Source organism: Falco cherrug, chromosome 16, assembly GCF_023634085.1.
Source record: "Falco cherrug isolate bFalChe1 chromosome 16, bFalChe1.pri, whole genome shotgun sequence".
NCBI lineage: Eukaryota > Metazoa > Chordata > Aves > Falconiformes > Falconidae > Falco > Falco cherrug.
In genome coordinates, this window is record NC_073712.1 from 382,206 (window position 1) to 398,511 (window position 16,306).

General features: G+C 46.5%; 3 pseudogenes; all 3 read left to right on the forward strand.

Annotated features, from left to right (window-relative positions):
* Nucleotides 1–1,720: 1,720 nt before the first annotated feature.
* On the forward strand, nt 1,721–2,359 carry LOC129737472 (NADH-ubiquinone oxidoreductase chain 2-like; annotated as a pseudogene).
* Nucleotides 2,360–6,087: 3,728 nt separating this feature from the next.
* On the forward strand, nt 6,088–8,438 carry LOC129737471 (NADH-ubiquinone oxidoreductase chain 2-like; annotated as a pseudogene).
* Nucleotides 8,439–15,130: 6,692 nt separating this feature from the next.
* On the forward strand, nt 15,131–15,979 carry LOC129737474 (NADH-ubiquinone oxidoreductase chain 2-like; annotated as a pseudogene).
* Nucleotides 15,980–16,306: the final 327 nt, after the last annotated feature.

Sequence of the window (16,306 nt, forward strand, 5' to 3'; positions counted from 1 at the left end):
GCTATGGATGAGGTTCATAACCAAGGGGTGTCATCCACCTGGCCACACAATTTGTCTCCTGCAAGTTCGATTAAGCATGCCAAGACATCCTATGGATGTGACAAACACCTCATCACCTCTGCTCTGTTGCCCCTTCTTCCCCGAGTTCCTGTTCTCCTTCATAATACCTAGTTGTTCTCTCATTATGAATCCTCCCTTCCCCTTATCAGTGTCAATGGAATCATCGTTCCATGGACAATGAGTCGTCCCTTTCCCCCGCTTGGTCCGAGAGTATTACCTCTGTTCAGTGGCTTGATCCAGGGTGATAGTGCTCGTTCTAGGCGCTGTAAAAAGCGAAATCTATATCCTATGTCCTGATTTTGGGTATCTAACATTAATGCAAAACAGTAATCCTCACACAGTTTTTATTTCATTCTGTAGCGTCGGTGTCGCTATCAGCTGCCTGCGGTAAAGGTTCACGGGAAGGTCTTACATTCTTCGCTGGGATCCATCGAGGTCCTTTTTCTGTAGAGACACAAGCATAACCTTTTCCCCGTGTAACAAGAGGATATGGTCCCATAATTTTACCTGTTTCTGCATCTCGGACCGATACCGGGCCTTTAACCCGTGCCTCGACGGAGGTAGCTGCAGTGAAACGTCGACCTATCGGTGGGTCGTTATCTATTCAAGAACAATTCAAAAAATTAAAAACATACAACGCTTTCTGTAACCGTTCCTCGGGAATAGCCATGCCCATTCCCCCTTTTTGTTGTTGTCATAAACGTTTCAGAGACCGATGAGACCCTTCAATGAGAGATCGACCGGTGGGGGAATGAGCAATGCCGGTAATATGAGTTCTACCCCATAGGGCAAAAGAGGTTTTTACAGTTGTTGAAACGTAAAGATAAAGACCGATAACGGTCCAGCTTAAGGGGATACCTAAAGCAGCAAAAGCACGCATTAAATGTCTACGAACAGCTCGTGCCTTTTCTCCTGTGTGACACGAGGCAACCAAGGCACCTGAAAATGTATCAATGGAAGAGTGGATATATTTAAGGCTACCAAATTCAGAATCATGCGTGACATCTGTTTGCCATAACGGTAGGCTTTGTAATCCTCTAGGATTAGCTCCTGCAGCAACTGATGGGAAAGAATGTTTTTGACAATCGGGACAGACAGCAATAATACTTGATGCTTGTTGAGCAGCAAGGCCAAACTGTCGCTTAAGAGCTCCAGCGTTTCGATGGAAAAAAAGAGTGCCTTCGCTTAGCTTGTGCAATACGGTCTGGCAGTACTTGAACTGGTCACGGCAATAGGTCAGCTCGTCGATTGCCTTCTGCAAGAAAACCAGGTAGCGAGGTATGAGACCTAATATGCATAACAAAATAAGGCGCAGATCGAGAGTCCAAAAGGAAAATAAGTTCCTGTAACAGGGTAAAGGGTTGTGAATGCGAAACACTCCGCAGCACAGAAGCTTCAGCTCGTGGAACAATACCTGCAACATAAGCAGAATCAGTAACAAGGTGGAGTGGTACATTCCATTCTCGGAAAACACGAACAACTGCATTCAGTTCTCCTGTTTGAGGTGAACCGGAGACCGTCTCTATGTCCGAATCCCATTGTCTCCGTTGAAAACCTTAGGAAGACAGGAATTGAACCTGCACAGAAGAGGTCAAAGCGCTCCATACTCCCCTTATATTACTTCCCAGTAGGGTCAGCTAAACAAAAGCTATCGGGCCCATACCCCGAAAATGATGGTTTAACCTCTTCCTCTACTAAATGAGCCCCGTCACAAAACTAACGTTCTCCTTAAGCCTTCTACTAGGAACAACCATCACAATTTCAAGCAACCACTGACTGCTAGCCTGGCCTGGACTAGAAATCAACACCCTTGCCATTATCCCCTTCCTTTCAAAATCACACCACCCTCGAGCTATGGAAGCTGCAATCAAATACTTTCTCGTCCAAGCAACCGCCTCCGCATTAATCCTCTTCTCAAGCACAATCAACGCACAGTTCACCGGACAATGAGACATTCCGCGACTAAGCCACCCAACAGCCTCCCTACTACTAACTACAGCAGTCGCAATAAAACTAGGCCTAGTACCCTTTCACTTCTGATGTCCAGAGGTCATACAAGGCTCACCTATAACCACTGCCCTACTCGTCTCTACATGAATAAAACTCCCCCCACTCACTCTTCTTTTCTTAACTGCCCCCTCACTGAACCCACTCCTACTGACAACCGTGGCCATTGCATCCGCAGCCATCGGAGGGCGAACAGGACTTAACCAAACACAAATCCGAAAAGTCCTAGCTTTCTCATCGATCGCCCACCTAGGCTGAATAACCATCATCCTCATATACAACCCCAAGCTAACATTAATAACCTTCTACCTATACTCCTTAAGAACCGCCTCCATTTTCTTAGCCCTCAACACAACCAACTCCTCAAAACTATCCACAATAATAACCTCCTGAACAAAAATACCATCACTAAACGCATCCTTGACGCTAGCACTACTATCCCTAGCCGGCCTGCCCCCACTCCCTGGCTTTTTACCAAAATGACTCATTATCCAGGAACTAACTAAGCAAGAGATATCAACCGCAGCCATAATTATTTCAATACTCTCCCTACAAGGTTTATTTTTCTACCTACGCCTTGCATATTGCTCCACACTCCCACCAAACACTACAAGCTTCATAAAACAATGATACAATAACAAATCCACAGGCACACCAATTGCTACCTTAATTTCTCTGTCAGTCCTCCTTCTCCCCCCTTCTCCCGCAATCCTGACCGTTACCTAAGAAACTTAGGATCCCCTGCCTACCAAACCGAAGGCCTTCAAAGCCTTAACTAAGAGTTAAATCCTCTTAGTTTCTGCCCACACCACTAAGGCCCGCAGGACACTAAACCTGCACCATCTAAATGCAACCACAAATACCCAAATAGCCAATAAGGCAAACAAACAAAAACTATTAAACAAAATAAACAAAATAAACAAAATAAACGAGATAAACAAAATAAACGAAATAGATGAGATAAACAAAATAAACGAAATAGATGAGATAAACAAAATAAACGAAATAGATGAGATAAACAAAATAAACGAAATAGATGAGATAAACAAAATAAACGAAATAGATGAGATAAACAAAATAAACGAAATAGATGAGATAAACAAAATAAACGAAATAGATGAGATAAACAAAATAAACGAAATAGATGAGATAAACAAAATAAACGAAATAGATGAGATAAACAAAATAAACGAAATAGATGAGATAAACAAAATAAACGAAATAGATGAGATAAACGTCCCCGTAGCTTACAGTCCAAAGCATGGCACTGAAGATGCCAAGATGGTGTGCAATATAAAACCCAGGGACAAAAGACTTAGTTCTAGCCTTACAGTTGGCCCCTGCTAGACATATACATGCAAGTATCTGCGGTCCAGTGTAGATGCCCTAAACCTCTTGCCAAGACTAAAGGAGCAGGCATCAGGCACACACCATCAACTGTAGCCCAAGACGCCTTGCTCAGCCACACCCCCACGGGCACTCAGCAGTAATTAACATTAAGCAATAAGCGCAAGCTTGACTTAGTCATAGCAGCCTTAGGGTTGGTAAATCTTGTGCCAGCCACCGCGGTCATACAAGAAACCCGAGCCAACAGTCACACGGCGTAAAGAGTGGACTAGAACCTGTCATAATAACTAGGAATAACCAAAACATAACTGAGCTGTCATAAGCCCAAGATATCCCTAAGGCCAACTTAAAAATGATCCTAGTATATCCGACGGACCAAACCCCACGAAAGCTAGGGTCCAAACTGGGATTAGATACCCCACTATGCCTAGCCCTAAATCCTGATGTTCATCGTACCATAGCACATCCGCCCGAGAATTACGAGCACAAACGCTTGAAACTCTAAGGACTTGGCGGTGCCCCAAACCCACCTAGAGGAGCCTGTTCTGTAAACGACACCCCACGCTACACCCTACCACTTCTCGCCAGAATACAGCCTACATACCGCCGTCGCCAGCTCACCCTAATTGAAGGGCGCACAGTGAGCACAATAACCACCCCGTTAGCACGACAGGTCAAGGTATAGCCTACGAAGTGGAAGTAATGGGCTACATTTTCTAATATAGAACACTCCAACGGAAGGAGACATGAAATTGTTTCCAGAAGGCGGATTTAGCAGTAAAGCAGGATAACATAAGCCTACTTTAAGTTGGCCCTGAGGCACGTACATACCGCCCGTCACCCTCCTCACAAGCTACCAACCCCAGATAACTAACCCACCACTATAGCCAAAGATGAGGTAAGTCGTAACAAGGTAAGTGTACCGGAAGGTGTACTTAGCATATCAGGGTGTAGCTACAAGACTAAAGCACTCAGCTTACACCTGAGAGATATCTGCCACCAACCAGATCACCCTGAGCCTCCTCTAGCCCAGCCACAACACCCGAAGACTAATCAAAAATTCACCCTTCCCCATCACTAAGCCAAAACATTCTCCTGCCTTAGTATAGGCGATAGAAAAGGCCCACTGGCGCAATAGAGCTCCGTACCGCAAGGGATAGATGAAATAAAAATGAAACCTCAAGCAATAAACAGCAAAGATATACCCTTTTACCTCCTGCATCATGGTTTAGCAAGAACAACCAAGCAAAGCGAACTTAAGCTTGCCACCCCGAAACCCATGCGAGCTACTTACAAGCAGCTACCCCCGAGCGAACCCGTCTCTGTTGCAAAAGAGTGGGACGACTTGTCAGTAGAGGTGAAAAGCCAACCGAGCTGGGTGATAGCTGGTTACCTGCAAAACGAATCTAAGTTCACCCTTAGTCTCTCCCTCAAGGACCCCAATCAACCCAAATTGAAATGAGCTAAGAGCTATTTAAAGGGGGTACAGCTCCTTTAATAAAGAATACAGCCTTCATTAGCGGATAACTTATAAAGCTTTAAAAATTGTAGGCCCTCAAGCAGCCACCAACAAAGAGTGCGTCAAAGCTCCATGTAAAAAAATACAAAAGCAGCACGACTCCCTTCAAAACTAGCAGGTCAATCTATAAGCAATAGAAGAGCTAATGCTAAAATGAGTAACTAGGTAATCTACTACCTCTCGAGCGCAAACTTAGTAACAAGTACCATTAACAGAAAAATTAATGTTCCCAACCACAACAAGACCAAACATTCCAATACACTGTTAACCCAACCCAGGTGCGCCCACTAGAAAGATTAAAATCTGTAAAAGGAATTCAGCAAACACAAGGCCCGACTGTTTACCAAAAACATAGCCTCCAGCTTAACAAGTATTGGAGGTGATGCCTGCCCAGTGACACCACATTAAACGGCCGCGGTATCCTAACCGTGCAAAGGTAGCGCAATCAATTGTCTCATAAATCGGGACCTGTATGAATGGCTAAACGAGGTCTTAACTGTCTCTTACAGATAATCAGCGAAATTGATCTTCCTGTGCAAAAGCAGGAATAAGCACATAAGACGAGAAGACCCTGTGGAACTTAAAAATCAATGGCCATCACGCACCAAACTTAAACCTACCAGGCACACTACCCCCTCACAACATTGGCTCATAATTTTTCGGTTGGGGCAACCTTGGAGTAAAACACACCCTCCAAAAATAAGACAACCCATCTTAACCAAGAACCACCCATCAACGTGCAAACAGCAACCAGACCCAACACAGTTGAACAATGGACCAAGCTACCCCAGGGATAACAGCGCAATCTCTCCCAAGAGCCCCCATCGACGGAGAGGTTTACGACCTCGATGTTGGATCAGGACATCCCAATGGTGCAGCCGCTATTAAAGGTTCGTTTGTTCAACGATTAACAGTCCTACGTGATCTGAGTTCAGACCGGAGCAATCCAGGTCGGTTTCTATCTATGATAAACCTTTCCCAGTACGAAAGGACCGGAAAGGTGGGGCCAATACTCCCCGGCACGCCCCCCTCCCCAAGCAATGACCTCAACTAAACTGCTCAAGGGACTACCCACCCCAAACCCCTAAAAAAGGGCCGCTAGTGTAGCAAAGCCTGGCAAATGCAAAAGGCTTAAACCCTTTAATTAGAGGTTCAAATCCTCTCCCTAGCTCCCCACAACTCAACCATGACCCAACCAACACCCCTAATGCACCTTACCATATTCTTAGCCTATGCTCTTCCAATCTTAATCGCCGTAGCCTTCCTAACACTAGTAGAACGAAAAGTCCTAAGCTACATGCAAGCCCGAAAAGGCCCAAACATTGTTGGCCCCTTTGGACTCCTACAACCAGTAGCAGATGGTGTAAAACTATTCACCAAAGAACCCATCCGACCATCAACCTCCTCCCCCCTACTCTTCACCCTAACCCCAATACTAGCCCTCCTTCTTGCAGTTTCAATTTGAACCCCTCTCCCCCTACCCTTCTCTCTTGCAGACTTGAACCTGGGCCTACTATTCCTCTTAGCCATGTCAAGCTTAGCAGTATATTCAATTTTATGATCGGGCTGAGCTTCAAACTCAAAATACGCCCTAATCGGCGCCCTCCGAGCAGTCGCACAGACCATCTCATACGAAGTAACACTAGCTATCATCCTCCTCTCCATAATCATACTAAGTGGAAACTATACCCTAAACACCCTTGCCACCACCCAAGAACCCCTATACCTAATCTTCTCCACCTGACCCCTCATAATAATATGATACATTTCCACCCTTGCTGAAACCAACCGCGCCCCATTCGATCTGACAGAGGGGGAATCCGAACTAGTCTCAGGCTTCAATGTAGAATACGCCGCAGGTCCATTCGCCTTATTCTTCCTAGCTGAGTACGCAAACATTATATTAATAAACACACTCACCGCCATTCTTTTCATCAACCCAAGCTCCCTAGGCCTCCCCCCAGAACTATTCCCAATAATCCTCGCCACAAAAACCCTCCTCCTCTCCTTTGGCTTTCTCTGAATTCGCGCCTCATACCCACGATTTCGTTACGACCAACTCATACACCTTCTCTGAAAAAACTTCCTACCGCTAACACTAGCTCTATGCCTATGACACACCAGCATACCAATCTGCTATGCAGGCCTCCCTCCCGCTTAAAACACGCCTGCATAAGGAAATGTGCCTGAACACCTAAGGGTCACTATGATAAAGTGAACATAGAGGTCTACCAATCCTCTCATTTCCTTGCAAAACCTTAGGAAGATAGGAATTGAACCTGCACAGAAGAGATCAAAACCCTCCATACTTCCCTTATATTACTTCCTAGTAGGGTCAGCTAAACATAAAGCTATCGGGCCCATACCCCGAAAATGATGGTTTAACCCCTTCCTCTACTAAATGAGCCCGCTCACAAAACTAATATTCTCCTTAAGTCTTCTACTGGGAACAACCATTACAATTTCAAGCAACCATTGAATACTAGCCTGAACTGGATTAGAAATCAACACCCTTGCCATTATCCCCTTCATTTCAAAATCACATCATCCTCGAGCTGTCGAAGCTGCAATCAAATACTTTCTCATCCAAGCAACCGCCTCCGCACTAATCCTTTTCTCGAGCACAATCAACGCACAGCTCACCGGACAATGAGACATTACCCAATTAACCCAACCAGTAGCCTCCCTCCTACTGACTATAGCAGTAGCAATAAAACTAGGACTAGTACCCTTCCATTTCTGATTCCCAGAGGTCATGCAAGGCTCACCCATAACCACCGCCCTACTCCTCTCCACATTAATAAAACTCCCCCCCATCACTATTTTATTCTTAACTGCCCCCTCACTAAACCCACTCCTGCTAACAACCATGGCCATCGCATCCGCAGCTGTCGGAGGGTGAATAGGACTCAACCAGACACAAATTCGAAAAATCCTAGCCTTCTCATCAATCGCCCACCTACGCTGAATGACCATTATCCTCATATACAACCCCAAACTAACAATAATATCCTTCTACCTATACTCCCTGATAACTGCCTCCATTTTCTTAGCCCTCAACACAACCAACTCATTAAAACTATCCACAATAATAACCTCCTGAACAAAAATACCATCGCTAAACGCATCCTTGACGCTAGCACTACTATCCCTAGCCGGCCTGCCCCCACTCCCTGGCTTTTTACCAAAATGACTCATCATTCAAGAATTAACTAAACAAGAGATATCAACCACGGCCATAATTATCTCAATACTCTCCCTATTAGGCCTATTTTTTTACCTACGCCTTGCATATTGCTCCACAATCACACTCCCACCAAACACCACAAATTTCATAAAGCAATGATACAATAACAAACCTACAAACACGCCAACTGCTGCCCTAATTTCCCTATCAATCCTTCTCCTCCCCCTTTCCCCCACAATCTTAACCATCACCTAAGAAACTTAGGATAACCGCCCACTTAAACCGAAGGCCTTCAAAGCCTTAAATAAGAGTTAAATCCTCTTAGTTTCTGCCCGCACCACTAAGGCCCGCAGGACACTAAACCTGCACCATCTAAATGCAACGCAGATACTCTAATTCAGCTAGGGCCTCCACGATAAGCCTAGACAGACGGGCCTCAATCCCATAAACTTCTAATTAACAGCTAGACGCTCAAACCAACGAGCTTCTGTCTACCAGACTCCGGCACACTCTCAGCGTACATCAATGAGTTTGCAACTCAACATGAACTTCACCACAGAGTCGATAAGAAGAGGAATTCAACCTCTGTAAAAAGGACTACAGCCTAACGCCTAAACACTCAGCCACCTGACCCGTGACCTTCATCAACCGATGACTAGTTTCAACAAACCACAATGACATCGGCACCCTATACCTACTCTTCGGAGCATGGGCAGGCATAGCCGAGTACCGCCCTCAGCCTCCTTATTCGAGCAGAACTTGGCCAACCAGGAACTCTCCTAGGAGACGACCAAATCTACAATGTCATCATCACCGCCCATGCCTTCGTAAGAATCTTCTTCACAGTTATAGCCATTATAATCGAAGGGTTTGGAAACTGACTAGTCCCCCTTATAATTGGAGCCCCAGACATAGCATTCCCCCGCATAAACAACATCAGTTTCTGAACTACTTCCTCCGTCCTTCCTACTGCTCCTAGCGTCCTCCACAGTAGAAGCTGGAGTCGGAACAGGATGAACCATATACCCGCCCCTAGCAGGCAACCTAGCCCATGCTGGCGCCTCAGTAGACCTAGCCATCTTCTCCCTACACCTCGCAGGTGTGTCTTCCATCTTAGGGGCCATCAACTTTAACACAACAGCCATTAACATAACCCCCCCTGCCTTATCGCAATATCCAACTCCCCTATTCGTATGATCCGTACTCCTAGTGCCCTCACTTCCAGTCCTGGCCGCCGGCATCACCATACTACTGACCGACCGAAACCTAAACACTTTTCATTGACCCCGCTGGAGGGGGAGACCCCATTCTCTACCAGCACCTGTTCTGATTCTTTGGCCACCAGGAAGTTTACATCTTAATCCTTCACGGCTTTGGAATCATCTCACATGTTGTAACGTATTACGCAGGCAAAAAAGAACCATTCGGCTACATAGGAATAGTCTGAGCTATACTATCGATTGGATTCCTGGGCTTTGTCATATGAGCCCACCACATATTCACTGTCGGAATAGACGTAGACAGCCGATCATACTTCATCTCCGCCACTATAATCATCGCCATCCCAACCGGCATTCAGGTATTCAGCTGACTAGCCACACCACACGGAGGCACCATCAAATGAGATCCACCGATACTGTGAGCCTTGGGCTTCATCTTCCTCTTCACACTTGCCAATAAGGTGTCGGTGGAATTGGTGCTCAGCCTTGATTACTGCGTAATCCATCCCGTGGATCTAAAAAGAATTTTATATATATATAATATTGTACGCACATACATACATATATATATTATATAGGGCCAGGTAGGACAGGCCACCGCTTCTGTCTCGTGCCCTAAGTAACTGCCTACTGCCAGTATTGGCACTGACTCACCAGCGGTCAGCTACAAGCACTTCTGCTCTTCAGCAGAGCACAAGCATTCCTCTGCTTTGAGAAGAGAGCATTGTGCTCATGAAACATTGAAAAGACTCACTTCTACGCCTCTCCAGCTATAACCAAGAGAATCCTTCCTTCTCCGCACCAAAAAAATTAATGCTGACTTTTCAAGGATGCTATGGATGAGGTTCATAACCAAGGGGTGTCATCCACCTGGCCACACAATTTGTCTCCTGCAAGTTCGATTAAGCATGCCAAGACATCCTATGGATGTGACAAACACCTCATCACCTCTGCTCTGTTGCCCCTTCTTCCCCCAGTTTCTTACTGGAACTAGTAACTCCAGCTCACCAGTTCCTTGAGCATGGCTTCAATCTGTTCCTGAGCCACATGCACATCTTCTGTAGGTCCTTCCAAAGTGATGTTATCCTGTGGCGAGCAGCCTCACAGTTTGCCCTCTTGCCTGTGATAACAATTGTCTCCGAGTTGCTGTTCTTTGCTGGGAGATCAATTTTGGTGTTGCTTTCTTTACGGATCTGCCACAAAAGAAAAAAAAAAAAAATCATCGCAGAAGCGTCCCATGTCAGAAGAAAAACCCTCGCAGGCTATATTGGACATCACCAATGGGCAGGAGAGAGCATCCAGTGGGATTTTGCTGCAGGCAGTGATCATCACGAGCACTTGAGTTAGGAGCAATATCTCACCTTCTTGATGTTGGCACCTCCTTTCCCTACGATGTTCTTGTGGAACTGTTTGCAGATGGGGACAGAAATAGAAAAGCTGTTTTCAACCTAAGGGAGAAAGGAAGGGAGAACTGAAGATTACACTGTCGTGGCAAGGGAGGCCCGACTTCAGGAACTCTGATAAACGAGCTTTTGAAAAGAGGCTTAGACCCAAGGAAGTTCTCTATACGAGGGACTTGTAAGACTAAACAAAGGCAAGGACGTTCCCCTATAGCCTTCCCATAACAGGTACTACCCCCTGCCTCCATTCAGCCAAAACAGCGTCGACAGCTCCCTCCTCTTGAGGTGTTTTAGCTCTACCCAAGCCAGTAGAGCTCTGCTTTGCCCCAGGGTTATCCAGGCACGGAGGAGGGAAGTGCAGGCAGAAGACCTCCTTACCAGGTCTGCCACCGTCTTTTGCATGTACTCGGTGCACTTCTCCACCTCGTTTTTGGGACCTCGGAGTTGGACAATGTCACTCTTGTGTGCAGGGTCTGGGAAGTTGATGATAACCTGCAGGAGCGGTCATTTAGAGTTAGCTCAAGCAAAAGCAAGAACCCTTGTGTCAGACACATGCAAAGGTTGGGGGGATCCTACACATGCCCTTTTCCCATTCAGAAAAGGGGAACCGTGTTAGCGGCCTCTGGCTAAAAGAACTATCTTCTCAGACACTTGCGCTACAGAGCCACTAAAGTTACGACTTCTGTGACGACAGGCCTACTACCCATGTAGGAAAGAACCCCTCTGGATTCCTCCTCTCCTACAAAGCCTTACCTCTGGGAATTGCTCCCGGATTTCCCAGACCCGCTCAGCCTTCTGCCCAGTGATGGTCCGGTGGAATTTCTGCTCAACGATTAGGTCCGCAGCGTGTTCATTTTCCTGACGGGAACAGAGGGCACACTGAGTGTTCAGCCGGAGAGCCATCTACTTTGACTTAGCGGTTTGCTGCCCGACGGTTTACTTGCCAGCACTGTCCCTCTTTTCTCCAGACCAAATTCACTCTGCGTTGACAGAGAAGGGCTACCCGAGGGAACAGGGGAAGACATTTGTGAAGAGGAACTTGCACTTGTCATGAGATCCAAGTGCTCCGTGGGCAAGGGGCACACACTCGCACCAGAAGGTTACAAGGGAACACGAGAGCCCAAACCCTGCAGTCTCCCAAACATCACGTCCTACCCACTCACCATACGGGAAGCGAGTTCCAGCAGCTCGCTCTTGGCCTGTGGGACCCCCTGTGGGTCTCCTTCCATTCTGATCGGGTTGCTCTTCTCGTTGTCCGGGGGAATGCGCACAGACACCTTGTACAGATCCTTCATCCTGTTCACTTCGAGGCAAGGACTGTGGTGACGCCGTCTGCTAGGCAAAGACCTGGAAGCAAGGCACCTGGATTATCACTGCTCAGAGGCTGATGAAGAAGTAAAGCCGCCTCTGGGAAGGGCTCGGTGGGGTAGGGTTGAGCCAGGGGAAATTGCCTCTTCCCCCTGGAGTTCAGCGAGAGCAGACTTGTGCCACACGAGAGCCTGTCCAAGTAAATACCGTGGCATCTACAGAGCCCATTGTTCCCTTGTCAGAGCCAGGCGTGTTTCTTCCCCAAACAGTATCACATTTAGAGCAGAGGATAATCGTTCCTTTCTACCCCAAACTCTTGGCTGGGGACACGTTGCAGTGCTATCAAACTAGCAGACCGCAACAAGGCTTTAGCGTTGGCCATATTCTACTGCCGGTGCTGTAGCACCTTCCTCCAGAGGCCAGACCACACTGCTCCTCCTCCAGCTGACACCCTCTCCCACAAGCCACAGGGCTATTTAACCCCTTAGCGGGAACCAGCTACACCTGCACATCGTCCATGTCAATCAACCCACTGCCTCTGAGGCAAGGCCACAGCTGCGTGTTATCAATGCTAATCAACCCACCGCCTTCATTCCTCTACAGGGAGAAGCTCACCAAGCACATTTCCACCACCCACAACTGGCTGCTAAACTGTCATTCGCACAGAGCAACGTGTGGAAAAAAAAAAATAAAAATTCCTCCAGGACACATCAAAGTAATTCCACTACTGTTCAGGCTCCCAAGGTACTTTCACCCGTTCAAGCCATCGCAAGGCCTGACGGCCCATTTCTCTCCTTGTACCACCACCACTCCAGAAAAGCAGAGGAAATGTGATGGAGACAGCACACTGGGTGAGCTACAGAGCCCCTGATACCATCTACTAAACACGAAGAGTGTGAGCATGGGAAGGACTAGAAAGGCACTCCACTTACCGTTTAGCTGCTTTCTTGCCAATGAGGTGTCGGTGGAATTGGTGGTCAGCCTTGATTATTGCGTAATCCGTCCCGTGGATCTAAAAAGAATTATATCTTTTATATCTATCTATATATGTATGGATGTACATTATTTTATATTATAATATATAGGGCCAGGTAGGACAGGCCACCGCTTCTGTCTCGTGCCCTAAGTAACTGCCTACTGCCACTATTGGCACTGACTCACCAGCGGTCAGCTACAAGCACTTCTGCTCTTCAGCAGAGCACAAGCATTCCTCTGCTTTGAGAAGAGAGCATTGTGCTCATGAAACATTGAAAAGACTCACTTCTATGCCTCTCCAGCTATAACCAAGAGAATCCTTCCTTCTCCGCACCAAAAAAATTAATGCTGACTTTTCAAGGATGCTATGGATGAGTTTCATAACCAAGGGGTGTCATCCACCTGGCCACACAATTTGTCTCCTGCAAGTTCGATTAAGCATGCCAAGACATCCTATGGATGTGACAAACACCTCATCACCTCTGCTCTGTTGCCCCTTCTTCCCCCAGTTCCTGTTCTCCTTCATAATACCTAGTTGTTCTCTCATTATGAATCCTCCCTTCCCCTTATCAGTGTCAATGGAATCATCGTTCCATGGACAATGAGTCGTCCCTTTCCCCCGCTTGGTCCGAGAGTATTACCTCTGTTCAGTGGCTTGATCCAGGGTGATAGTGCTCGTTCTAGGCGCTGTAAAAAGCGAAATCTATATCCTATGTCCTGATTTTGGGTATCTAACATTAATGCAAAACAGTAATCCTCACACAGTTTATATTTCATTCTGTAGCGTCGGTGTCGGTATCAGCTGCCTGCGGTAAAGGTTCACGGAAAGGTCTTACATTCTTCGCTGGGATCCATCTAGGTCCTTTTTCTGTAGAGACACAAGCATAACCTTTTCCCCGTGTAACAAGAGGATATGGTCCCATAATTTTACCTGTTTCTGCATCTCGGACTGATACCGGGCCTTTAACCCGTGCCTCGACGGAGGTAGCTGCAGTGAAACGTCGACCTATCGGTGGGTCGTTATCTATTAAAGAACAATTCAAAAAATTAAAAACATACAACGCTTTCTGTAACCGTTCCTCGGGAACAGCCATGCCCATTCCCCCTTTTTGTTGTTGTCATAAACGTTTCAGAGACCGATGAGACCCTTCAATGAGAGATCGACCGGTGGGGGAATGAGCAATGCCGGTAATGTGAGTTCTACCCCATAGGGCAAAAGAGGTTTTTACAGTTGTTGAAACGTAAAGATAAAGACCGACAACGGTCCAGCTTAAGGGAATACCTAAAGCAGCAAAAGCACGCATTAAATGTCTACGAACAGCTCGTGCCTTTTCTCCTGTGTGACACGAGGCAACCAAGGCACCTGAAAATGTATCAATGGAAGAGTGGATATATTTAAGGCTACCAAATTCAGAATCATGCGTGACATCTGTTTGCCATAACGGTAGGCTTTGTAATCCTCTAGGATTAACTCCTGCAGCAACTGATGGGAAAGAATGTTTTTGACAGTCGGGACAGACAGCAATAATACTTGATGCTTGTTGAGCAGCAAGGCCAAACTGTCGCTTAAGAGCTCCAGCGTTTCGATGGAAAAAAAGAGTGCCTTCGCTTAGCTTGTGCAATACGGTCTGGCAGTACTTGAACTGGTCACGGCAATAGGTCAGCTCGTCGATTGCCTTCTGCAAGAAAACCAGGTAGCGAGGTATGAGACCTAATATGCATAACAAAATAAGGCGCAGATCGAGAGTCCAAAAGGAAAATAAGTTCCTGTAACAGGGTAAAGGGTTGTGAATGCGAAACACTCCGCAGCACAGAAGCTTCAGCTCGTGGAACAATACCTGCAACATAAGCAGAATCAGTAACAAGGTGGAGTGGTACATTCCATTCTCGGAAAACACGAACAACTGCATTCAGTTCTCCTGTTTGAGGTGAACCGGAGACCGTCTCTATGTCCGAATCCCATTGTCTCCGTTGAAAACCTTAGGAAGACAGGAATTGAACCTGCACAGAAGAGATCAAAGCGCTCCATACTCCCCTTATATTACTTCCCAGTAGGGTCAGCTAAACAAAAGCTATCGGGCCCATACCCCGAAAATGATGGTTTAACCTCTTCCTCTACTAAATGAGCCCCGTCACAAAACTAACGTTCTCCTTAAGCCTTCTACTAGGAACAACCATCACAATTTCAAGCAACCACTGACTGCTAGCCTGGCCTGGACTAGAAATCAACACCCTTGCCATTATCCCCTTCCTTTCAAAATCACACCACCCTCGAGCTATGGAAGCTGCAATCAAATACTTTCTCGTCCAAGCAACCGCCTCCGCATTAATCCTCTTCTCAAGCACAATCAACGCACAGTTCACCGGACAATGAGACATTCCGCGACTAAGCCACCCAACAGCCTCCCTACTACTAACTACAGCAGTCGCAATAAAACTAGGCCTAGTACCCTTTCACTCCTGATGTCCAGAGGTCATACAAGGCTCACCTATAACCACTGCCCTACTCGTCTCTACATGAATAAAACTCCCCCCACTCACTCTTCTTTTCTTAACTGCCCCCTCACTGAACCCACTCCTACTGACAACCGTGGCCATTGCATCCGCAGCCATCGGAGGGCGAACAGGACTTAACCAAACACAAATCCGAAAAGTCCTAGCTTTCTCATCGATCGCCCACCTAGGCTGAATAACCATCATCCTCATATACAACCCCAAGCTAACATTAATAACCTTCTACCTATACTCCTTAAGAACCGCCTCCATTTTCTTAGCCCTCAACACAACCAACTCCTCAAAACTATCCACAATAATAACCTCCTGAACAAAAATACCATCACTAAACGCATCCTTGACGCTAGCACTACTATCCCTAGCCGGCCTGCCCCCACTCCCTGGCTTTTTACCAAAATGACTCATTATCCAGGAACTAACTAAGCAAGAGATATCAACCGCAGCCATAATTATTTCAATACTCTCCCTACAAGGTTTATTTTTCTACCTACGCCTTGCATATTGCTCCACACTCCCACCAAACACTACAAGCTTCATAAAACAATGATACAATAACAAATCCACAGGCACACCAATTGCTACCTTAATTTCTCTGTCAGTCCTCCTTCTCCCCCCTTCTCCCGCAATCCTGACCGTTACCTAAGAAACTTAGGATCCCCTGCCTACCAAACCGAAGGCCTTCAAAGCCTTAACTAAGAGTTAAATCCTCTTAGTTTCTGCCCACACCACTAAGGCCCGCAGGACACTAAACCTGCACCATCTAAATGCA